This window comes from Eupeodes corollae, chromosome 2 (genome assembly GCF_945859685.1).
Source record: "Eupeodes corollae chromosome 2, idEupCoro1.1, whole genome shotgun sequence".
Classification (NCBI taxonomy): domain Eukaryota; kingdom Metazoa; phylum Arthropoda; class Insecta; order Diptera; family Syrphidae; genus Eupeodes; species Eupeodes corollae.
In genome coordinates, this window is record NC_079148.1 from 13,412,714 (window position 1) to 13,436,849 (window position 24,136).

A 24,136-nucleotide genomic window follows, 5' to 3' on the forward strand; every position below is an offset into this window, starting at 1 on the left:
GCCAAAATGACATTTTTGTTTGTTTTTCTTTTTTATGCTGACGCTAATGTTGCTTACAAACGAGGTGCTTGCGTGAGCTGCATAAAAGGTGATATAGTATACGTTGTAGATCTATGGTTTATATCTTTTTGTTTTTATTTGTACTTTTTTGTAATTGAAAAATATGTATGTAGTTTTGTTTGTATTTATTTATGTTGTTTATGTGAAACTCTAACAGGTGGCTCTGTGGCCAATATGGCTTTAATTAGTGGCTTGGTTGGCGCTTGGCAATTCCATCTACTTCGACTCCATACCCAGGTAGGTTATATGTATCTATACGACTTATTATGTAAGCGGTTTTGTGGTTATTATTCTTTCTTTGCAAAAGGTTGTCGATTCTAGTGAAATTTATTTATACGGTAAAAGCCGGGTTTTAGTGGCCTTTAATAGCTGTATAAGGTACTCGCATAGACATAAATAATATATAAAGAGTATGGTGTACATGTCTGACGGTAAAGGTCAAGCCTTGATGGCAACTTATTTTCTGCTTTTTTTATTTTGTTTTAGAATAACAACATTTAGAAAAAACATAAATTATTATAAATTATTATGACATGAGTTAAGGGGCAGTAATATAAAAGAGAAAAAGGTTCATGGTCAAGGTATGTTTAAGTACTCGTAACAAGGCCGCGGATGAGCGTCGGGTAATTCTTTAACCTGGTGAGTAATTTTTGTGAGGGTGCATATTTGAATTACGATCAAGAGATCTTTATGCTCTGTTAAGATATAAAAATTCATCTCTTTTCTTCGGTTTTAAAGGGTTTCCAAAGAGAAGTTTTGAATAACCCACTATTTGCACAGCTGTCACTTTTGAAACTGTAATATTTGGACATTTAAAGAGTAGTAACTGCGTCATTACTAAAAATGAAACGATACAGTATTTCACAATGCAATGAAATTGTAAATATTTACTAAAAAAAAAAATGTTGAAAATCGTCCCCTATTTCGGTAGTTGTCATTTTTGTAGGTGTCAGTTTTTGACACTTGATAAGTACGAACTACACTCTTACTTAAAATGGAACGCTTCCGCTTCAACATAGTAATGAAGTTTTACAAATGCACTGGTGTTTCAAATTTTTCAGGAGTTGTTTTCAGTGTTGTCGAGTGGTGAATCGCATTCTCGGGAGGCTAAAGCTACTATTGGCAAAATTTGAGTTGTTTGGACAAGTTAGTGATGTTAAAAGCCGAAACCTTGTACGTCACGTTGATGACGACCCAGGTTTGACAAATTCTCTTCGATCTTGGGAATAAATCATTTTACAAACAACATTCAACGAATTTTGCATAGAATTTGATTTAAAAGCTATTAAAGTTCAGTTAACACAAGTACTCAATCGATTGATCACCATGCTATATTCTCTGTTTAAGTTCTTGAAATCGACACTAGTGCAGCTTTTATGTCATACTGGCATCCGAACATGTCTAAACAGTGACAGTTCATGAACATAAACAAAGGAAACATATGTAAACGGACCTATTAATTGGAATTCCCAACTGTAGACGGAACCATTCCATCAACTGCTTTTATAAGATAGGTTGACAGATACAATATGATTATAGGAAAATGCTTAAAGTAGCCATTCCGGGGTTTTGACTTTAGCATAATGTTAAGAGATAGTAGGATTATATAATTAGTAAATTGCGAAAATCGTTTTAACATTTTACTAAATTGTATATAATTTTGCACCGATGATTCTTGGAGAATTTGTCAATGTCTCAAAACAAGCCGTACCAGTGTGAAAACAAATTTTAGGTGGCGCAACTAGGAAGATTGTAGTTTTAAAATATTTGACAATTGAGCTCAAAATTGGGTGGCGAATAAACAAGATATCAACTACGAGAATCTCTAAAGGTTTTCTAGAGTTTTTTTGAGGGTGGCCTTGGTATGAAAAAAGTACCAGAGGATTGCTGCAAAATAGGCATCAAAGTTCAAAGCTAAAAAACTTTAGATTCTTGAAATATGCACGCCTTGATAAGGGCACGTTACTAGATGGCCTTTAAAACTGGTCGAGAATTTTTCCCAGTGTCTATTTTAATCATCTGTGTTAACAACTGTAAGTAACGGCGACCTTGCTATTTATCAGTAGTCAACGGGTTTTAAGGGAATTTAACCGTCTAAACAAAAACGTTGTTCGTGACAAAGGCCTTAGGGAAAAATGAGGGTCTTTTAGTATTACACTCACTATGTGGTTCAGGAAATTCATCTCCCAATCACATAAAAGCTTCGATCACATAAGAGGGTCTAGAATAACCTCTGAAATGAGGGAATGAGTTGATTATGGTGAAACCATTCTTGGGTGAAGTTCTTAAACATTTGAAAAAAGTGATTGGCTAAGTGATTGGCATTTAATATTAAGCAGTTTTCTGGACAATAGATTCAGAAATCATTTAGATTAAGTATTCCGGAAAAATTATATAAAACAAGTGCCTTACTTTGAAGAAATTTCGACTATGCTGAATTTTAGTGAAGAGCTTAGTTTATCCACCTTGAACACTACCAAAAAAGTCCCCTTAGTTTGGATCGGAAAATTGTTGGAATACATCAATTACAAAACAGCTATACTTTATTTTGACAAAAGTTTTGTGTACACTTTGCAGATCATTGAATTCTACACAAAAATTATTCGAATATTATTTTTCGTCAAGTTGATAGAGACTTGGAGAAACACAGTTGCAAAATATTGGGATGTGCTGCAGTTAGTCAAAAATGCAATAACGTCATATTTGTGGATGAAGAATTTTTGTTTAGTGACTCCCAAGTACTTTATTTTGTATTACCAAGTTTATCACAGTTCCAGTAAGTTTCAACTACTTAGTGAACACCTTATAGGGCTTCTTCGACTTATTCGGAGCCCAGGCCTATAAGGAGCGGTTTATCCTGCTCCGCGTCCTTGGAGTTATACTAAGGCTCTGGCCTCCCAGGTAAGGGGTTGTGCCGTCGGGGTGACTTCCTGGCCACATAAAAAATACCTTTAGTTGCGAAGCACCAACAAGCCTCCGATACGGACGGATTCACAGTTGACAACCCAAGCAAATGAAATAAAGACACCGAACTTCAGATCTGTACCTGGAATATAAGGTCACTTAACAGTGCAACAATCATCATCAAGGCTAAATTCGCCAACATAAGCCTAATATGCGCGCATGCCCCAACAGAGGAGAAAGATAAAGACACCAAAGAGATATTCTTCAAGCTCTTGGACAAGACATATGAGCAGTGCCCGGTTATGACATTAAAATTATCTAAGGAGATTTTAACGCCAAGCTAGGAAGAGAAGACATCTTTGGTGGCACAATCGGGAGATACAGCCTACACTACACTACCTCCGACAATGGATTCAGGCTGATCGATTTCGCTGCTGGCGAGACGTTCTGGTAGCTAGTGCCCAGTTCACATATCTTAAAATCCACAAGGGGACATTAAAAACCAGTGGCAACATTGCTTTGCAGCCATTAGAGATGCTGCCTCTAAAGTGTTAGGTTTCACATGGCGAAAACAGCGAAAACTCTGGTTTGACGACGAGTGCCGGTAAGCAAGAGGCGTACAAAACGGCGCTGCATAGAAGGACCATAGCTGCTAGCAAGCTCTACGAGCAGAAGAAGAGAGATGCACACCGGCTTCTTAGATGGAAGAGATAGATAAATGTCACAACAGGAATGAGGTTCGTAAATTTTACCAAAAGGTAAAAAAAAACATTCCAAGGGTACAAGCTGCGAACCGAAGCCTGTAAGGACGATCAGGGGAACATCGTAGTGGTTCCGCAGTCTGCGTTGAGAATACGGAAAGATCACTTCTCCAAATTATATAACGGCGATGACGAACCGAATTCCGCTGTAAGGGAGATAAGACCACTCAACCAAGGCGACGCAGATCAAGAATTCTGCTTACCCGACCTCGACGAAGTGAAGATATATATCAGTCCTTATCAGTGTGGCTTCAGACCAAATATTCACACTACGGCAGATATTGGAAAAAACCCAGGAACTTCAAATCGATACCCACCATCTCTTAATGGATTTAAAAGCCGCGTATGACAGCATCTATAGGGAGAAGAGCTCTAGAGCATTGTCTAGTTTGGCATGCCTGTCAAACTTATCCGTTTGTGCAGAATGACGATGGAGAATGCACGCTGCTCTATCAAGGTCGAAAAAGATCTTACCGATGCATTTGATGTCAAAAAAGGTTTTAGACAAGGCGATGCACTGTCATGCGACTTCTTCAACATCGTTCTGGAAATAATTGTGCAAAACTCAACCGTCAACACTAGAGGCACAATCTTCCAAAGGTCCATCCAATTACTCGGATAAGCAGATGATATTGACATAGTTAGAAGATTAAAGCGTGATTTCAATGGAGCGTTTTTGAGCATTGCGACGGAAGCGAAGAAGATGGGCTTAGTGGTGAATGAGGGCAAGACCAAGTATTTGCTGTCATCAAAAAAGGACAAAGAACAACGACGTCTTGGACAAAACGTCACCATAGGACTTTGTCTACATAGGCACCGCTATTAACACAGACAACGACACCAGCGCTGAAATCAAACGAAGAATAACTCTTGCAAATCACTGCTTCTTTGGACTTAGAATGCAACTGAGAAGTAAAGTCCTCTCTCGAGCATCTAAAATCACCATCTATAGAACAAAAAATTAGGAAGAAAGATGAGAGTGTCTTAGGATGCTTCGAGAGAAAAATTCTTCGGGTGATTTTTGGTCCCGTACGGATAAATGGAGAATGGAGGAGAAGGTAAAACGACGAACTGTACGGGCACGCGGCACTGACCTAGTTAACAGAAAGTCCGGCTTATATTGCTAGGTCATGTAGAGCGAATGGACACCAACGCTCCAGCCCGGAAGGTCTTCGAATCCAATGCCGAGGGACGGTGCAGTTGAGGAAGACCGTGACTCACGTTACGCACTCAGGTGCGTGAAGACCTCAACCAACTTGGCAGCTAGCTGGCTGAAGACGCAGCGCCACCTTAAGTAAGTTAGTAAGTAAGTTTATCACAAATTTCTACTTTCCCGCACTTTTTCGGGATTGAGTATTTTTTTAGAACTTAACGATAATTTGTCCAATGTTCTTCATAAAAAAGAGGTAATTTTAAGAAGTGTTTAGCGCACTTTGAAAAAGTCATGAGTCTTTTTAAACAAAAATAAAGATAGGTAAGATTATTTTTATGCAACTTTAAATTATATTCGAATTTTTTTCAGATCCTGATTTATTAGTGTTTTAAAATCTGTGCCTCACGTTTACAATCTTAACTGCCCTTACTCACAAAAATCACTTTTCTCAAAAAGGTATTTGGATTGTATAGTTCCTCTTGGCCTCGATACCCTTACTCCCATATAAGGAATGGTTAAGACCATGTAAGTCCTTCACAAGGTGCTGCTGCACTGAATTTTTAAAATTTTGGTGTGACCTTCAAGAAAATGCAACCAAATGACATACTTTATATTTTAAAAAGCCATACAAAGTATTTAATAAAGTCTTTCAAAAAAAAAAAACAACATAAATAGGTCACTCAGCAAATAATATAAGAAAACCAAAAAGAACAAAACACTTAACATTCCGAGTAAAATCCGTACTTTCACAATGTTGTCGCTCATATTATTATTATCAAATTAATTCAGACGTGATGCTGTTGTAAATTGTAAGCGTGTAGCGTTGCAATATTATTGTCGTCCTCGGTTTCAACAACTGTCGTGTAGTACAATCGTACTGTGAACATTCCTTCATGTTTTCTTCCCATCCAAAAAAAAGACCGCACCGCTATGCAATGTTTTTCTTTTTTATGACAAACTACAAAACTCAACAGACTCATAATTCTACCATCATTTAACAAAACCTTTTTGCGCCATCAATATTAAGTGCCGTCATTATGTGTCAACATTAATCCAACTGCCACACCAACTCCGACTTCGACTTCGCTCCGTGTGACCGACAACCGACAACGTTAGTTATTTGTACTGCAGTTCGACTCCTGGACAGCTAAATGTCGACGGAGGAGATGATAAAAAAAACAACGTAAAATAACAAAAACTGAAAGGAAAAGGCATAAATCGTGTGAATGTGTTTCCCAGCACCGGAAATCCATCTATTCCCGTTTAGCCCGAACTTGTGGAAGAACCACACAACAGCACATATTATCATCAGCTTCACTCATGAAGGACAAAAAAAACTGTTAGTAACTTCTGAAGAAGTTTTTTACACACAATTATGGATGTAGAAGAGTACAAGAGCCTCTCAAGGTGCGCTGAGGCCGACTAGCGTTCTTATGAAGAACCCGAAGACGTAGCTTAATGAATGAGTCTGCAAGAATCTTGTTTTTCTTCTTCTTCCTTTAAATTTTAAGTCTAGGAACACAAGATGCTCTTGCTCTATGAAGATGCGGTACCCACAGATGATGTGGTGCTGCAAAAAAAACACGCCTATCACGAATCGTTCTTGGGATATGCTGCCATATCGACGTGTATGAGAGAGAAAACGCGTACATCTACTCTTGAAAGTCAGGAGATTAATGGTCAAAGCCCCCTCTTTGCTGCAAGCAAATAGACTTCGACTTCTAAATCCTCTAGAAAAAGAGTCTTAGACTGGACTGAAGTGAGTGTTGGGATAATTTTAACATCCAGACTCCACGCCGCGCCGGCCGCCGCCGCCGCGCCAACACCACTACCGCCCTTCCTTTTTAAGACTTTTACAACACATTACTATGTATATCGACATCATAAAATCACAGGCTCTATGCAAGGTACGTTGTACGTTGTACAAAAAGATATTGCCGGGCGCAATTACTCAAATTGACCAATTATCGAACAAAAATGTAGACATGAGTATGTTGGGCTGAGACTGAGGTGGAAACTGAGGCTAAGGCTGCGTCCAAACATTAGAGACAGCAGCAGCTGCATGTATCTTAAGCTATAAAGCCTTTTCGGCGGAATCAGCAAATCGGATACCTTAAGCCGAAGTACATTGAAAATTAATTTATGTGGATACCTAATCAATTATAGTCATCGAATTCACCACGACTACTGAATGGGAGCTAAACTCCGAGACGTTACAAGAACTCATTTATACGTACGCATGCAACTTGTGCACACGCCTGAAAAGATTACAAACTTCGCATTCCAAGTCAAGGCAGTTTCTCTATACACTGAAAAAAAAATACGTTGTCAAAGATAATTCTTGTCAGAATATTTGGTTATCAAATCAGTTGATTGGAGGTTAATGTAAGCATTGAGCTTGATATGTTTAATTAATTAAAGATCGCAGTATGAAGGCTGCATGGTCAAATGTTTAGTTTTGAACTTGTCGTTTAGAATTAAATTTAGATTAATTTTATTTGATCTAAGGCAGCAAGTAGTTTGTAATTTTGAACAAATTGTCGAAGTTTTGAATCAGTTCTAACAAAGCCAAGACGGATTAGAATAGTTAAAGCTATCATTTAGGTACATAAATCCGGAGTTCCGGAGAGATGTTTGAATTGATATTTAACTGCGTTTTCTTTTGAGTGGAGAAAAACACACCTTCTTTAATGTACTTATTTAAGGAGGAGTCAATTTGACACTTAAGGTCTGTTCAAATTTCGATCTCGTCTCAACTCTCTAAACTGACAGGAACAGCAGTTTAAAGAGTGCGTTCATACGCCAATTTGACATTTAAGGTCTGTTCACATTTCGGTCTCGTTTCAACTCACTAAATTGACAGCAGTTGAAAGAGTGCGTTCATACGCCAATTTGACATTTCAGGTCTGTTCATATTTCAGTCTCGTTTCAACTGAGAGTGTTCACACTCTAAAGAAGAAAAAGAAGTGTTTTAACATTCTGCAACAAAGCTATTTAAAATAAATAAACTAGGTGGCGCAACAATCAGTTCAAAGAAAGGGTGTAGTGATTTACAACTGTCAAAAATTCCTGTGTGTTACTCCAAACGGCTTATTTCTGACAGCATGACACAAATTACTCTTGGAAAACTTTTTAATTCCTTGCAAGAGTCTTTACCCGTGGAAAAACTTTAGGTGGAACAGTCCTACGCTCTAACCATCAAGTCACGTTTAATACACAAAACATTTTGAATGTGTATTTATACGCCCCAGTTTCTTTCTTTTTCACTCTTTTACTTTAATGTTGAGCGTCTTTACTTTGTCATTAAAAATGTGGTTAGTCTAGTCTAAAGGTAGCCTTGAGAACGGAGTTAAGTTTATCACCGTGAATTTTTCAAAAAAAAACTGCAATCAATGGTAGTTGTAAGTCACTAGTTCACTACGACCCCTAGGACTGCTATTTTTTGAATGTTTTCATAAATTGCCATTATGAATGAAATTTCTTTTATAATTTTAAAAAAACACAAAACTAGAACACATACCGCACCATTAGAAAATTTCAAAGTTTCCAACCGCTACGGAAAATCGAAACATTAGAAGACTAATTCTTTAACATTAATATGGATCCAGAAATAAACATTCCTTGATCGAGCAAGTTTATCGATGTTGTTCCACCCTTTGATATGGTTTGGCCACTTGGGGTTTGGTCACTAATATCTTATTTTTCAACCAACTCTTTAGAATACGGTGCGACCAAAATTAATCATAACCAGAGAAAGTTGAAACCGGTGTACCAAAAGGAAGTGTCCAAGGGCCCACCTTGTTTACTTGATATACAAGGGACAACAACGCTATAATTGTGGTCACCTTGCTTTGGTGCCAGATAAATCCGTTACGATAGCTATGCAAAAACTGCAAAATGCTGTTGGTAAAGTTAGTGACTGCTCGCAGAAATGGCGGATCAAACTTAACGAAACAAAATATGAACTTATCAAATAAAAACCTAAACAATTGTTAAAATTTTGATGAAAAGTACAGAAGGTCCTTACTCCAATACCTTGGAATGACTTTGGATGCAAAAGATTAAATAGGGCCCACAAAGAAAAGAGAAAGGCTAAACTTTAAGTGTTGATAAATGTACTGGTAACTATTAAAGAACGCTGAGCTATCAATCCTGAGGTTTAATTTTCCCGTCCGTGATATCTTAAACTAAATCCTATTTTTCTTTAATTTATTCAAAATTAATGAATTCCGTAAGCGTAAACAAATAACTTTGCTTTAAAATGCTGTTTTCTTCACCAACTATAAGTAAAAATTATCCTCAGATCAATCATTTCAGCTTTCCATTGACAAACGATCAAATAAATCATTTAAAACCAATTAAAGTCGTCTTAAATAAACGCCATTGACCCCTATCTGATAGCCATCAAAATGAAGAAGTGAACATTTTGAAACTTTATACCGAAGATCATTAATCGCGATTGCCCGCTTAATGGAAGAAAAAAAGCCCAAACACACATTTTTCCAATTAAACCTAATCGAATCATAAATTCAAAAAAATCACAAATAGCTATTCATCCGAAATGTCATCACTTTGCTGGAAGCAGGTGTTTATACACAGTTATTGGCTGGCAAGGAAGCATTTCTCTTCCTCTAGATTGCCATCAGTCCCCTCCGAATGGACCGGAAATTTCCCATCAACATTTTCGCCAAAACCATTTGGATCCGATGGAATTTTATTTTCTAATTTAGTTGCGTTCCGCATCTTATCATTTCTCGTGAGTAAAAGGAAAATCCATACCGAACTGAGGTGTCTCTGGATGTTTAGCCATATGGCACTGAAATTGGCAAAAATCCATCCATTGTGACTTGGCCAAGAAAACACAAAATTTCACCCCAGCTCGAACAAGCTGCATACATTTTCACCATTGCTCTGTGCAATCAGCCAGACAGAAACGGCTGAGGCAAACTTCATCGTCTCACCAAGCTAAAGGTGCGCCATTCATGGTTTTTTTTTAAACTCGATGAAAAAGAAGAAGACTTACACTACCGTTAGATTAGGTGACAACAACGCTGTTGTCTCGAAATTTATTGGATTATAGCTCAGAAGAGTCAATTGATAAAACGTTAGATAGATCCAGCAGACAGCCATTGGAAGTCGTGATGCTTTGGTTACTTTGCTTTGCCATTGCTGTGACTGGGATTGCGGCTGCGGGGTATTGCTCTGGCTGCTGCTGCGGCTTCTGCTTCTGCTGGTTGTGTCTTCTTCGTTTGGTTGTCAGGTTGTCTGCTGTTCCCATGGGGCGTCCAATATTTACTCAAGGAAAGTGAAAGATTAGTACAGTTTGGCGCGGTGGCGTTAGAGCGGCGAAAGCCACCGAAACCGATACCAAGTCCGATTGACGATGGCAATGCTCTCTCTGCGGTTTTGGCGCTGGCGGACAAACCACATCCATTATTGCATACCACGACGACACACAACTTCTTCCGACTGCCAAAAAGCGATGTGGCGACGACCACAACGACAATGAAGAAGCACAAAGATAGCGAAGCAGGAGGAGGATGTCCATTTGTAGAGTCACGAGGATGCACCAGTGCCATTTGTGATGACGACGAACTTCAGACCACCACTACCGACAACCGACCGCACCGCCATCTATAGCCAATCCTACTCTACGCGGGTCAAATGAAGAAGAGAGAAATTTCTTTCCATTTCTTTACTATGTAAATGCTGTGCCGTTGTTCCCATCGTCAGACGGAAGGAAAAATCGCGATAACCTTATGGGACCACCTTAAATTGATACATGCGCACATCGGAATCACATCCTAGTTGGTTAACAGTTGTTGCTGCTTAACGAAGAACATCTTTTAAAGAAAGTTGCGAAGGCGATACTCATGATGGTCTGATGCTAAAATGCTGATGCGCACATGTTTGGCGAGCGCACATCATTTATCAGGACTTTTGTAAATAGTGGCGGCGGGCGGCGGTGGCTGTGGAGGAATCGTCATCGTCTTCTTCATTGCAATGACTTTTACTTTTGGCCTGGGACGTAGACCGTTTCGGTATAGGAAGGTACAACAATCTTAATGGAATGCATTTGGCTGCGAAAACATCAATTGTTGGCAGAGACATCTGGCGGAATTTTTTGTCAGCTTAATGGAAATACATAATGCTATAAGACTCACTCATTTATGTGACTTTTATTTTTAAGAGAAATCCAAAAAGACGTTTGTTGATATCCATAATTTAAGACATCACGAGATATTTCTTGTGATTTGTGGTGTTGCGACTATTTTTGGAGCGGGTGCTCATATTTTATTATAATCCAAGATCATTGCCTTTTGTGATGTGTTGTATGAATTATGGACTGTAATGGATCGCTTTTGAAGTACAATAACGCGGGACCTTGGTGAAGGTAAACAAAATAATCAATGGACAAACATAACGAAGCGACTAATGGTGGCGGTGGCATATTTTTTTAAAAGCATATCAATAGGTACAACTTGAGGACCATAATGACTCTAACGAGCAATAAGTACGTTGAGCTGGATTTGAAGACCATTTTGTTTGTGTTAAGCAATAGATATTTACTGTTCACTTAAAATAATGTTATTCTTCAATATAATATGAACATTTGTGTGCCGACTTTTAAGACTTTAAAGCAATAATAATTCATTTGATGACTCAAGGTCAAGAAAACAAACTAGATAAAAAATTTGTTTGGTGTCATAAAATAAATATGGGGGAAATATTTGACAGAAGTGAAGTTTTAAAGAAGCTGTAAAATTAAATAAGTTATATGTTGACAGCACATTGTGGCCATATTGTTTGGGTGACGTTTTACAAATTTGTTATTTGAACATTTTTTTATTTGGAGCTGGCGAATTAGATCCTGCAGCTATTTCCAATGGAACACACCCAAAAAAGAGTTGAAATCTTCTACAATTTTAAGTGTGGAATCTTTAAAGCCAAGTTTCGGTGATTTGACATATTTTGACTTTAAATATTGACCGAACACATTAAACAACTCTTATTTGGTATAATAAACAAAACGTCAAATTTCAGATCTGACATAGAGCCAAGTTCAAGCCACAAGTCACCTAAAGCTCAACTCACAATTTTGTATTTGAAAATTGACCACCTATTTTGGTAGATAAACAAATTTTGAAAAATAAACATGTCGGCAAGTAAATTCTTAGATAGTTTCATGATTGGTGCAAAAATTTGCCACACAGCTGTCAAAAATATGTATCACTTAAGACATCGTTTTATCAAAAGTGATAATATTGGCAAATGTCACTTTGACGTTTGTGTAGTAAACATTTACAAAATACTCGCCAACAAGACATAATTTGCTCTTATTATAGCGGTTGTTCTATTTGAGATTAAAGCTCTGAACTCTGAGTCTTCACAGCATGCTGAACACGCTCAGAAGTCAGAATAATTTCAGCTTTGAACGTCTTCCATACACTGAGATTTCTTTTTGGGCTAAATTAGAATCAAAACTAATAATTAAACAAATTTTTGAAGTAAGGAAAATTTTTGGCGTGTTTCTTCTTTAGTTCAGAGCTGAGCACTGAGCAGGGTCTGAGCGAACAGAGTAGAGTAGAGTTTTGAGCAGAGTATGTTCAGAGCTCTCTGATTTAATTATGAAACAACTTGAGGACTAAACTGTCATGATTTGAAATGTCAAATGTCAGACTCCATTTGAAGTCGAACTGCTCAAATGTTACCTTAACATCGAATTCTCCGTTAACTGTTGGGCAATTTTTTCATATAATGGTTTCTTGACCTTTGTTTGAAGACGTTCAAAATTTTTGAAGCGTTGGCCATTTGACGCCTGAAATGAATTTGATTCATAAAAATGCTATATGCAATTAGTTTTTTCTAAATTATCTTATCTTCTGCACTAAAACGACCAGCCTCTTCCGCCATTTTTATTATTTTGACGATGATTTTTTTTAATTTATCGGCTTTCGGCGTTGTTTCCGCTAAGGCACCTCCCCTTATCCAGACGGCAGCGGAGGAATTCCCGAGATGGAATTAACGGTTGCGTCTACAGTTCCAGTAAGGTTGAACTACTAAGCGAACACCTTACAGGGCTTCTTCGACTTATTCGGAGCCCACGCCCATAAGGAGCGGTTTTATCCGGCTCCCCATCCTTGGAGATATACTTAGGATCTAACCCTCCAGGTTAGGGGTTATACCGTCGGGGTTACTTCCTGGCCACGTAAAAGCTTCATAGTTGCGAAGCACCAACAAGCCTCGGATACGGATGGATTTAGTGTTGACAACCAACGCACACGAATTAAGGACAACGAACTTCAAATATGCACGTGGAATGTTAGGCCCCTTCCGCCATCCAGGAAATACGATGGGATGGGCCGGGCAAAAAGAGGATGAAAAACTGCAATATTTACTATGGTGGACTGCTACCACGAAAACCAACAACGCTTATTTGGATGCGGCTTCGTCATTGGAGCCAGACTTAGGCAAGAAGTCTTGAGCTATAGGTGCATCAATGAGCGCCTCATGACCATACGCATCAAGGTTAAATTCGGCAACATTAGCCTGATATGAGCGCACGCCCCCACAGAAGAGAAAGACGACAACACCAAAGCTATGTTCTTCGAGCTCTTAGACAAAACATATAAGCAGTGTCCTGGGTGTTTTTAATGCCAAGCTAGGAAGGGAAGATATACAACACTTCCGACAACGGATTCAGGCTCATAGATATTGCTGCGGATCGAAACGTCATGGTTGCCAGTACGCGTTTTCCACAACTCAATATCCACAAAGTAACTTGGACTTCTCCAGCTCAATCAACCGTCAATGAGATTGACCATATTGCGATCGACGCCAGATGAGCTAACATTGACTCGGACCAAGGTGCAATCAGAGAAGCTGCCTCTGATGTGCTGGGTTTCAAAAAGACACCAACAAGGAACCACTGGTTTGATGAAAAATGTCGGCAGGCAAATGCAGCCAAACAACAGGCACGCAAAGCGGCGCTGTATAAAAGGACGAGAGCTGCTCAAGATCTCTGCGAGCAGAAGAGGCGAGAGGAACGCCGACTTCTTAGAAGGAAAAAGAGAGGGCATGAAAAGCGTGCGGTGGAAGATGTTGAGAGGTTTATAAGCAGGAATGAAGTACGAAAGTTTTATGAACAGGTGAAACGAAATTCACAGGTACATAAACCTAGAACCGAAGACTGCAAAGACGAAAGTATAAACATCATAGTGGAACCGCAGTCAATGCTGAGGATATGGAAGGACCACTTCTGTAGACTGTATAATGGCGACGACGAACCAAATTCGGCTGTCAGGCAAGACGATCCATTCAACATAGACGACGAAAGCCAACAATCCCGTCCTCCCGACTTAGACGAAGTAAAGATTGCCATATCTAAGCTGAAGTCTAATAAAGCCGCCTGAGCGGATGGCTTGAATGCCGAGCTCTTTAAAGCAGCTGGAGATAAGTTGGTTAGGAGCATGAACCAACTTATCTGTAAGATAGCATGCCCGATGAATAGAACCTCAGTATTGTTTGCCCGATCCTAAAAAAAGGAGACCCTCTAAACTGCACCAACTATAGAGGAATAAGTGTACTTAACATCGCCTACAAAATCTTCTCTGCCGTAATATGTGAACGTCTAAAGCCCATCGTCAACAACCTGAAAGGTCCTTATCAATGTGGTTTTAGACCAGAAAATCCACAGTTCTTCAAATATTCACATTACGGCAGATCCTGGAAAACTCAAGAACACCAAATCGACACCTACCATCTTTTCATCGATTTCAAGGCCGCATATGACAGCATCTACAGGGACGAACTGTAAAGAGCCATGTCTAGTTTTGGCATCCCTGCCAAACTAGTCCGTTTGTGCAGGATGACCATGGAGAATTCACGCTGCTCCATAACGATTGGAAACAACTTAACAGATCCTTTCGATGTCAAAAAAGGTCTTAGACAAGGTGATGCGCTGTCATGCGATTTTTTTAACATCGTGCTTGAAAGAATAGTGCTCAGTTCACACGTCAACACTAGAGGCACTATCTTTCAAAAGTCTGTCTAATTACTAGCATATGCTGATGACATTGATATAATCGGAAGAACTCAGCGTGAGGTTTTGAGGTTGTCAAGGACTTCGTCTACCTAGGCCCCGCTGTAAACGCAGAAAACAACACCAGTGCAGAGATCAAACGCAGAATAACTCTTGCTAACCGCTGTTTCTTTGGACTAAGAAAGCAATTGAGTGGTAAAGTGCTCTCTCGAGGGACCAAAGCGTTGCTATATAAGACTCTTATCATCCCCGTCCTGCTATACGGTGCAGAAGCATGGACTATGACAAAAGCGGATGAAAGCACCTTTGGTCGGTTCGAGAGAAAAGTTCTTCGTGTGATCTACGGTCCCGTATTCATCCAAGAGGAGAAGATGGAACGACAAGCTGTACAGCCCGTACAGTGACGTAGACTTAGCCAGAAGGGTAAAAGTCCAACGACGAAAATGGCTGGATCACGTAGATCGTATGAAATACAATGCTCGGGCCCGGAAAGTCTTTGAATCCACACCAACAGGACAGCGCACTAGAGTAAGACCGCGGATCAGCTGGCGCGCACAAGTGGAAGGTGACCTCTACCAACTTGAAGCGCGAAACTGGAGACATCTAGCTAGGGACCGAGCTAGATGGAGACGTTTGTTTGTTGAAGCCCTATTTCACACAGGACTGTAGCGCCACCTTAAGTAAGCAAGTAAGTAAGCTTTCAAATAACAAATTGTTTGTGTTCAGCATTTTACTCCGTTTACTCTGTTATTTTATTCTGAGCTCACAGAACGAGCTCTGAACATGTTCAGAATAAAAAAGAAACACGAATTTGAAGCTCTGAACAATTAGAGCTAAAAAAAACACAGTTATTTTTTGACAGCTCTGAACACACTATTTTGAGTTTGACCGCTTAGGTTCTGTTCTGATTAGTTGTGGTGACAATTTCTGTTTCGAATGACAATGTTTACTTTAGTTCATTTATTTAAGAGTTCATCTAGGGAAACAGTGGATTTTGACCAGATGCTAAACTTTGAAGCCAGGATAAGTATTTACTCAAAATTTAATGGACATTATTAAGCTAGACCCGCTAGACATTAGATGTAGTACCCGTAGCATGATGGTTAGTGCGTTGGACTGTCATGCAAGCGGACTTGGGTTCAATCCCTGCCTGTGCCACCTTAATTTAAAAAAATAATTTTCGCGGGTACTGCCTCTTGCGAGGAATTGACAAATCCTTCAAGAGTAATTCTTGTCATGAAAAAGTGCTTTCTCAAACTAGCCGTTCGGATTCGGCCTAAAATTGTAGGTCCCTTCCATTCCTGACAACAGTACAGGGATGGTTGAGAGTTGTAAGTCACTAGGCCCTGGTTCACAACGGACTGTTGCGCCACACCATTTGATTTGATTTGATTAAGCTAGACCGAACTTTTGGTTTAATATTCCAATGAGTAGTTTAATTTTGAATAGCTCGCTGATTGAGCGACTGTCACTTTTGCAGATAAAATTTTTGACGGTTGACCAGTAAAACTATGCCATTACTTAAAAAAGACCGATACACAACAAGAAGTTTGAAAACTTTGGCATCAAAGTTCATAGTTTCGCAAGAAAAACTTCCTGAATATGTTTTTCTCGAAAAGTTGAACACAACAACATATTTATTATAATTCAAAGTTGCATAGTCCTTAGATAATCTTAAGCATCAAATATTTTAAACTGTGACCCTAATTTACAATTTAAGAAGCAACAAATTGTTCATATGACACAAAAAAATAAACAATCGAACAAAGCTCATACATAATTAAATAAATGTTTAGTCTTGTAGCTTTTTATGTAAACATTTGCATATAGAGGCAAGTAATTCCCTACAAAAATTAAAGTTTCTTTTTCAACATACCCGGAACGGCCTTCCAAAATCGAAAACAAAAAAAAGATCGATACAAAGAAACAAAAATGCAAAATGAATTTTCTACATTTACATGCCACAATTTCGTAATCAAATCAAAGAAAGGTTACCATCGGCGTATTAATAAAAACCTCTACAGGAGATCATGAGAACTAAAATGAGTAAAAAACAAACTCATTTAGATGGCTACTGAGCACTGCACTTGTATAAACTGCATTATGCACTTGTTTACTGCATCGGAATTGGCCACGATGCAAACTCGACTCAAATATAAAACTACACAATGGCAGCGTTTCACAAACAAAAGTCGGGCTTTATGTTGTGCCTCCCGCATTTGGGAATCCATCTGGTGGCATGGTAAGCATATTGTTTATACCACTAAGAGTTTTAGATGAGTTATGCATAGTATAATTTTGCATAGAGTTCACAACAAAAGGCGTCTAAAATGCTCAACAGAGTTGTAAGCTAAGCTTTAAGCCCCTCTCTGATGTCGGTACATTCCGCTGACGTTTGCATTGTCATTTTTTGTTTGTTTCGTTTTCGTTTCTTTTTATTTATTTTGTTGTTCTCAAATGGATTTAATTACAAACCCGTGGAGGGTTTATATTTCTGCTTTATAAGGCTTGAAAAGGAGACGATGGATGTGAACGAGAGTTGTAAAGTGTCCCTTTAGGATTAAGACACAACATGTTGTCATCATATTTAAAATGAGGTTGGTTACTTGTGTCTCTTTCTTTATTTAAAAACATTTAATTTACATCATTTAAAGCCTTAAACAAAGTGATCAGGGAATGAGTTTTCGAATTAAAAGTGGATAACGCTTTCAACATTCATTTCTTGGCTTGAAAAAATCCAATCCTTACTCTGCAACTCGAATAATTCTGCTTTCTGGTCTCAGTTTTTTAAATTAGCTAATGTTGCTCAAAATTGCTCACTTTCACTTTAAAAAATATCTCAAAACAACATTCATAGCAGTTAGACTTGATGAAGAAGTCGGTATAAATTAAAAATAGAGTTAAAGAAACACTTTTCCAAGACAGATTTGAATAATACTGCATTTTAGTTTCTGTTCCTTAAATTAATCTTACATTGCTCAAAATAGCTCACTGTCTGTATTAAAAGTAGCCCAAAATGACATAACCGTCATAAAACTAATCAAAATGTCACTTTTAACAAGACATTGACTAAGCAGTTCCTCCAAAAAAATGTCATTGCATATTTATAAGCAACTTTACGAGCCAACGTCAGACCCCATTCTATCAAGTCAATGTGATGCTCAAGTTTGCGTATGTAACTTGAGGTGACTCGGTTTAACAGACGATTGACTACGACGACCAACATCATCGTTGTCTACGAGAATGCCGACTACAAAACGACCGTAAGCAGTCGATAGCTTTGTACTACACTCTTGAGATTATTGCTTTACGATGCGGTCATTGTGGAGTTCGTCTTGGAGCACATGTAGGTTAGGTACATTGAACATAGTTATGTACCTACCTATTTTCCCCCCGCTCCTTTGCTTTATTATTTAATCTAATGCCGCCTAAGTTAATGATTCCCGGTCGCTTGCTCGCAACGTTCATATTCACACTCTTTTTTTTTGTGTAGTGTCCAAGATACGCGATGATGCCAATCTGTTACGAAAATTGCATAATATCGCCTCGAGCTTGATGATCTTTAGCTCATCACCAGATCACACACTTCACCAGATAGATAGATGGATAGATAGTTAGATGCTTTAAGATGAGAGGCCAAATGCGAGTGTTAAGACTTTTAATTGAGTTTTTCGTGGTATTTTATTTCGTTGAATCTTCCGTCACGTCGATAATAGAGCTCAGCTTGATGAGCTTGCAGAGCTCTCTGATGAGATGGGAATTTGCTTATGGAGGTAAATTTAAGGCTCATTAAATTATTTATACTGAAGTAAGTGGCTGATGGTTGTAAGTTTAAATAAGCCAAATTAAATGATTAATTTACTTTTAAAAACATACACAAATTTTCTGACGGAATGAAGATATTGCTTTAAGCAAAACAAACAAAAAAATGTTATTTAAGTTGTGGTAATTTAGGAAAACGCTTAAGTAAAACTCTTTCAACAGCTAATTGCTATCAGGTTAAAGATCTTTAAGCCTTTAACAGTCTTTTTTTCTTGGTCATTTCAAATGTTTAATTGAGTGTTTGCAGGTCAAAGGACGTAAGCTTACACAAAAAATGACATTTGAACTGTCAAAATGTATTTAGCAAAAAGAGATGTAACAGTTGCTTAATCCCCGTAAAAATGTATTCTCCCACGAATGCAAACGAATGTAGCTTAAATTGTCAATAAGTTCAATCTTAAATTCATTTATCGAAAGCCTGCAAAAACTGTGTCATAATTGTTTAGTGTTTATTTTTATGAAGGTGTCAATTTATTACCGTCCTCGCCTCATAACATCTGCAACCACTCCCAGCTTTTAAAACAAGTTCCTAATAAAAATATACTTTTAAAGACAAAAATTCCTCCATCATATCATCGATGATGGTTAACACAAAATAGACCTTCCTCCAAATCATCATCATCATACCAAAATCACTATAGTTGCGTCGGTCGTTGGTATCGTATCGACTACCCACAGCGCCAACAACGACGGTGGTGATATCAACAAACTGGACAGAAAAAAACTACTATTGAAATTTACTGATGCAATTCAAATAGACTGCGATTCTAAGTTCGTAAACTTCCAACTTCAGAATCTTGTCAGCTGCAATAAGTTTGCAATTTTTATCAGAAACCTATCCAATATACTAAGTATGTATACAAAAATAAACAGTAAATGCAGAGGCCGCCACCTTAAGCCCCCTGTCCAAGAAAATTGTCCTGGCAACAATTCTTAAGTGTCACCGGTACTGCTGGCTATGTGGTAAGTAAGGTAGACTGTGGAGTGTTCATGTGCATGGATGATGACAACGCCTTGTCTTTACCCTATCTTAACATGTGTGCTACGGCCAGGAGTGGATTAGTCTGGTCTGAATACTACATAGAGCATTGTCATCTGTCAAAAGTGGAATTGTTACATTTCTTCAAATTCAAAAATATGACGTTTATTAAGAAGTTTGTAATTATTCAATTAAAACACACTCAATATGTATTCAATGTGTGAGTTTCCAACTCAAAACTTTCAAGAAAGGCCAATAAAAAAGAAAAAGTTAAAAGTCTCTGGCACCTAGTACACAATGTGAATTCATTTGTTCGACAAAATTACTGAATGCACTCGTTTCCATCATTTGACAATCAATTGACAGACAGCTAGTTAAGGCGCCGTATTGTTTAAATGCTTGCATCCAATAGTAAAATCAATAATGGTCAATACTGGCACTAGAAAGTAACTTGTCTTTTGTGAAAGGTCCGGAAAAAAATGTTGATTTGTCAACTGTCAAAATTAAAAATGACAGCCTACTCTTTAGAGAAGTTGGGAATTTTGTATGTATGCGAACAAAAAATAACTTAAAATTTACTCTTTCAAAAATGACAATTTAAAGTGGCTACACCAAGTGTCAAGTTAAATTTCGTATCCAATTTAAGTTGCGGGACAATTAATGGCCTTACATTAATACTATAAAAACCACAGGCCTAAGAATTTTCGTCCAAGGCTCGAATCCGTTACTGAATTTTAGTCAGTCTTTCTTATTTTAAATCACTTAACCTCGTGTCTGGGCTATAAATCAGGTTAAAGATCAAAAGGCCAATGAAAAGAAAAAGTTAAAAGTGTCTGGCACCTAGTATTCCGGTGTAAAAGCTGATGACAAAGTACACAATTTGAATTCATTTGTTCACCAAAATTGCTGAATGCACTCATTTCCATCATTTGACAACTAGATAAGGCGGTGTATTGTTTAAATCGTTGCATCCAAGAGTAAAATCAATAATGGAAAATTCTGGCATTAGAAAGTGACATCTTTCGTGAAAGGTGAGGTAAAAATGTTCATCTGTCAACTGTCAAAATTTAAAATGACAGCCAACTCTTTCGAGAAGTTGGGAATTTTGTATGCGAACATGAAATAACTTGTAAGTTTTGTCTTTAAAAATGAAAATTAAAAATGGCTACACCAAATGTCAAGTTAAATTACGTATCCAATTTAAGTTGTGGGAAAATAAATGGGCTTATATTAACCATCAGAACCACAGGCCTTAGAAATTTCTGCCAAGGCTCGAATCCGTTACTGAATTTCAGTCAGTCTTTCTTATTTTAAATCACTTAACCTCGTCTGGGCTATAAAATTTGCTCAAATCCAAAAATACGTACAAAAAACAACTATCCACCAAATAGTGTCTTGCATGCATTGCGCAAACTAACAACAACAACAAATGGGCGCATATGTACATATATAAAATCTTGTCCCATAGAGCAAGCATCTTATCTTAGTTGCGGCACTAAAACGCAGCAAGATACTAAATCTCAGCCAGCTGCCTAGTGCCTGTGCGCTGAGCAGATGTAGATGATAAATTGTTGTTTTTGCTCGTTTTTTGCAAAAGCCTAGATGGCGGTGCGGTCGGTGGTGGGCCGATGAACTATGTGGTGAATGCATCACGTAAATTCATTAGAAGAAGGTTTTTCCCCCTTATTACTTTTTCTGGCACCTTTCTTTAAAGACTGAGGGTGAACGTGTGCACATGCGCAGTCTGACAACACATTTCACATGCGTTTATGTCGAGATTGGTTCAGCGAATTAATTTAGGTAGGTAAACCTTACGCCATTTTGTTTTATTTTATTTATTGAATAATTTACATTTTCGGTGGGTTTAAGTTTTTTTTTGTTGATACTTTGACGCAACGCGGAAACCATTTCCGAAGGTGGCGAAGGTGGTTTATGAGCGACCACCTTTCTGTGTGTGGTTCTCACGTGCAAAAAGAACCGGCTTATTTTTAAAGTTAAACTGAAGGTATTAGGTACCCCGATATAATATTAAGCCACCACCACCACCGGCGAGGCGACTCATTGCGCAATAACTCCTCTCTCTTTCATGAAATGCAATTTATAGTTGATTTACAAAAGGAAAAAATTGCAACAAAGTAATGTCCACCAATCCAATATGCCCGCAAGCTCGAGTGTCGTTTTGATTTTGTTTTAATTTTTCTTGCAACTTGTTGATGAATGATTGGTAAGATTTTTATTGAAATCACTTAATATTAAAGTCAATCAAATAAAGAAGAAATATTCATTAATAAAGTGCACTACAGATATTCATAGTACTTAATGTTGGTTCATTAGAGAAGAAGACTTTTTCAATTTTGACGTTTTAATGGTGTGAATTAATATAAGAAGTTTGTTTCCCTTTATCTATTTTTTTCTTCATTCATATGTTCATCTTTTCCAATGCTACTTGCTGAATGGAGCCATCGAACTACTAAATCTGAACGCACCATAAAAATGACAATCGATTTCCAGTCTATCATAAGAAAAATGGCGCCGATATTTTCCACTTTTCAATATGGTGGTCTGGTTTTCATTAAGTGGAGCTTACACTTTTTTGGGGACTCAATTTGACACTTTATCGTTATAATTATTGAAGCTGTGGTAAGCAATCAAAATGAAAAGCTTGAGGTGAGTTCAATTTAAACATTTTCTATAAATTATATCGATAAATAATTAAGTTTAGGGAAAAATCACTTGAACTCTGTAGTGTCGTTTAGGGGTCATCAACGAAATAGCGGTGTATAATGTTGCGTGATTATTGATAAAGAAACCGAAACATATAGAAAAAGTGACGAGGGCAAGTCATTTAAAAAATCCTATATGAACATACTTGTGGGTGCTTTTTTGATCACTTTGATGTTTCTCTTGTAACAAAAGAAATCATGAGTGCGTGGATTGTTTATGCCGGAAACAGTATTTCACGGTCAAGTTGTTTGTTAAACAGTAGGAGATATATCTAAAGCATGATGTTGTGTTTTTTTTTTTTGATTTTATGGTTATTGTCTTTCGACATATTTGAAGAGTGAGTGTGATGTTTTTTGATGTGTGAATTAGTTTTCCAAAAACATTATATATTTGCCTTCAGGGTGAGTTTGAAATCGTGGAATGATGAACATCTTTGCTGTCTAATCAATTTGTCTTATAATGACAAGTGGCTTCAAGGCAAAATGATAATCATAACATAACATTTACCGACTAACACTATAAGATAGTTCAATTATTGGTGAAACGCGAAAGTATATTATGATTCTAAAATAACTAAAGTTATCTTTCCAATACCAAAAGCGTCATTGGTTATTCAAGGCTATTAAGTGGCCTTTAAGTTTGAACATGCAATTTATAGATCTCTTCATGTTATGTAATAACTCATATGAAATGGGAAGTTGTAAGGAAAAGTTCCAATTCAATTAGTTCCAACTTCCGAAAAACAGGAAGTATCGCTAATGAGTAATAAGACCCAACCAACCAAAAACTAATCTACATGATGTTTAACATTTTATTAGCTCTTGCAACGAAAACGTACTGCAACAGTGAGCAGGTTCAAAAGACACAAGGAACTTAAAAGTAAGTCCAAAGTCAATTCTACTTGTGTCAAAATATCTGCTCTACACCACCTGGTTGCATTATATTGAAACATTTTCAGTCGATTTTGACACATAAAAACAGTTTTGAAACGTCATTCAGTGTTCCCAAGGGATGCAAGAAAGCTTTGCAATGGGCCTGTAGTTTGTTATATCCGCCTTGTTACCTTTCTTGAAAATTGGTGTTAGAAATGACTTCTTACATACACTAGGAAATTTGCCTGTTTTTAGAGAAAGTTTAAATAAGAACGTAAGGGGTTCAACTAAAGCATTGCTATACTTTTTTAATACTATCGGGGAAATACCATCGGGATCGGCTAACCGGCTGAGCAGTCATCATTCAACGCAGATAAAAGATCAAGACCCGTACTCTGTAGCACAGGGATGTGACTGCAGCTAGTTTGCGAAAAGGAGCGAAGATTATGAAAACATACTTCATCGACTTCTTGAGGGCTATTAACGAATGACTCACGGAAATTTGTTTCGAAAGAGTTACAGATGTCAACAGTTTTATCTAGCGAAAGGTTCTTATAAGTGATGTTAACTGGAAAGCCATCTGATTTTTTCTTTAAGTTTACAAGTATCAAACATTTTTTAGGATTCTCTTTCAAAGAGGTGCCCATATCATTAACATAACAAGCGTATAAAAAAATAGAAAGAGACTTAAATTCATTAAAGAATTCAACATAAAAAAAGAAGTTGTTTGGAGACAGAGTTTTGAGATAAGTTCCATGCCTTATTTCTTTTGTTACGGAGTAAACGCAATTCTTTCGTGTACCAAGGATAGTTAAAGTT

General features: G+C 37.7%; 1 protein-coding gene across 1 annotated transcript in view; it reads right to left on the bottom strand.

Moving 5' to 3' along the window:
- The window catches only part of LOC129944264 (rho GTPase-activating protein gacU), a 127,863-nt gene that overhangs the window by 54,384 nt on the left and 49,343 nt on the right, over positions 1-24,136 (bottom strand). The window lies entirely within an intron of this gene.